At 33.0% G+C, this 2869-nt stretch overlaps 1 non-coding gene across 1 annotated transcript; it reads right to left on the bottom strand.

Annotated features, from left to right (window-relative positions):
* Window positions 1-2293: 2293 nt before the first annotated feature.
* On the bottom strand, window positions 2294-2400 carry LOC124960877 (U6 spliceosomal RNA). Its single transcript, XR_007104194.1, has one exon. It is a non-coding gene; the product is annotated as a U6 spliceosomal RNA (small nuclear RNA).
* Between the last annotated feature and the right edge of the window lie 469 nt (window positions 2401-2869).

The following is a 2869-nucleotide window of genomic DNA, read 5'->3' as shown; positions in this document are numbered from 1 at the left end:
TACATTAAGCTCAATTTTATTACTCTAATTTTCTAAAACTTTCCTGATTTTGCCCATCATATTATCAGTATTTGAAAGAAAAAAGAGGTAGATTGAAATCTCTAATTCTAAATGTAAATCTGTTAATTTTCTGTTGTTTTTCTTAACTTTTGCTTTACGTTTTATGGTGATATTTTATTTGCACATGTATTTAAAGTTGTTATAGCTTTCTATTAAGTTGTATCTACTGACTATAGGTCTAATAGAGATTTTATGAAAACATCAATTTAGGTAACATGAATATGGTTTTTTGGTTAATATTTTGTGTATCTTTTTCTTCCTACAATTTTCTGTTTAATCTTTTCATATACTTATGTTTTGGGTATATGTTTTGTAAGCATTATTAGTGAAATTTAATTAATTAATTACTTATGTTAATGGGGATTGAACCCAGGGGTGCTTAAACCCTAAGCCATACCCCTAGCCCTTTTTATTTTATTTTTTAATTTTGAGACAGTGTCTCACAAAGTTTTTTATTTATTTATTTTTTTATTGTAAACAAATGGGGTACAACTTGTTTCTCTATACATGAAGTAGAGGTGTACCATCTGTGTAATCATACATTTACATAGGGTAATGTTGTTTGATTCATTCTGTTATTTTTTCTTCCCCCCTCCCCTCCCACCCCTCTTTTCCCTCTATGCAGTTCCTTCAGAGGCTGGCTTTGAACCAGCCTCAGGCTTTTGAGCTGCTGGGATTATAGGTGAGTTCACCAGTGCCTGGTCAGTACAATTTTATTTTTAAAAATCTAATCTAAGAATCTCTCTATATATTGTATGTATTATATATATATATATATGATATATATATCATATATATATATATATATGATATATATATATCATATATATATTGAGTTTACATTGATTTTCATGCTGATATATTATTTATTTTCATTGACTTACCATATTAAAAAATGCTTTCCTGACTGCCATCTTCCTTCCCTTTCCTTCTGTTGCCTTCCCTGCCCCTTCTCTCTCTCTTTCTCTTTTGTAGGACTTTGTGCATGTTCTGTGCACTCAACCACTAAGCTACATTCCCAGCCCTCAAAAGATCATGAAATAGGTTTTAAATCTCATTATAGGTATTATGGATTAGGAATAGGGTGTAAAGAGAGATATATTGTAAACTTTGTGTTTTGCAATGACTCCTTACTGATGTTGTTATTATGTTTACTAACCTACTTTTAAGTTCACCTTTGTCTACTATAATAAAATTATTAGTGTTTGCAAACAATTGTTACTTCTTCACTTAATTTACCATATTTCAGTTTGTGGTAAAGACTGAACTGTGCTGTGGGACAAGAAAGAAAACAATAGGGATTTTGTCCTCACATTGAAGAAAGAAGTTCATATCACAATAACACTTATGTTTTTCATAATACTTTAAGAGGTGTTTACAGATCAGTAGGCAATTTTTTTAAAATTTATTTTTATTATAAACAAATGGGATACATCTTGTTTCTCTGTTTATACATGAAGTAGAGGCATACCATTTGTGTAATCATACATTTACATAGGGTAATAGTTTTTGATTCATTCTGTTATTTTTTCCTTCCTGTTCACCCCGCCCACTCCTCTTTTCCCTCTGTACAGTCCCTCCTTCCTCCATTCTTGGCCCCCTCCAACCCCCCATTATATGTCATCATCTGCTTATCAGCAAGATCATTCGTCCTTTGGTTTTTTTGAGATTGGCTTATCTCACTTAGCATGATATTCTCCAATTTCATCCATTTGCCTGCAAATGCCATAATTTTATTATTCTGTATGGCTGAGTAATATTCCATTGTGTGTGTGTGTGTGTGTGTGTGTGTGTGTGTATATATATATATATATATCACAGTTTTTTTATCCATTCATCAATTGAAGGACATCTAGGTTGGTTCCACAATCTGGCTATTGTGAATTGAGCAGCTATGAACATTGATGTGGCTATATCTCTGTAGTATGCTGATTTTAAGTCCTTTGGGTATAGGCCAAGGAGTGGGATAGCTGGGTCAAATGGTGGTTCCATTCCAAGCTTTCTGAGGAATCTCCACACTGCTTTCCAGAGTGGCTGCACTAATTTGCAGTCCCACCAGCAATGTATGAGTGTACCTTTTTCCCCACATCCTCACCAACAACTATTGTTGCTTGTATTCTTGATAATTGTCATTCTAATTGGGGTGAGATGGAATCTTAGGGTAGTTTTGATTTGCATTTCTCTTATTACTAGAGATGTTGAACATTTTTTCATATGTCTGTTGATTGTAGATAAAAATATGGAATGCTTCACAAATATGCGTGTCATCCTTTTGTAGGGGCCATGTTAATCTTCTCTGCATCGTTCCAATTTTAGCATATGTGCTGCCAAAGCAAGTACTAGTAGGCAATTATTACAAGGAAGTTTTTATATCTTAACTTTTACATGTACTATTGAGGAAGTTTAACATATTAGTACTTGGCTTTAAAATAGCTATTTGATTTCTTTCATTTTACATAAATGATGACAAATTTCAGTTAATCTGTTATAAGCAAATTTTTTAGGGTGACAAATATTGGCTACAATCTTAACAGATAATGGGCTGGCTCTTTGACATATAGCATTGAACATGATGGGTACACTGCTCTCATGTAGGTAAGAGATACACAAAAGATACAGCCTGCTATGGTTTGAATGTCCTCACCAAAATTCATGTTAATGTTTAATCTCTATTGTGAGAATTAAAAGATGGGACCAAGTGGAACCTTTAAGAGGTGCTTATATTATGAGGACTCTACTTTCATGAATGTATTAATCCATCCATGGATTAAAGGGCTAGTAGATTAGTGAGTAAATGGATTAACTGGAG

The sequence above is a fragment of the Sciurus carolinensis genome, chromosome 11 (genome assembly GCF_902686445.1).
Source record: "Sciurus carolinensis chromosome 11, mSciCar1.2, whole genome shotgun sequence".
Classification (NCBI taxonomy): Eukaryota; Metazoa; Chordata; class Mammalia; order Rodentia; family Sciuridae; genus Sciurus; species Sciurus carolinensis.
This window is presented reverse-complemented; position numbering and strand designations above follow the sequence as displayed.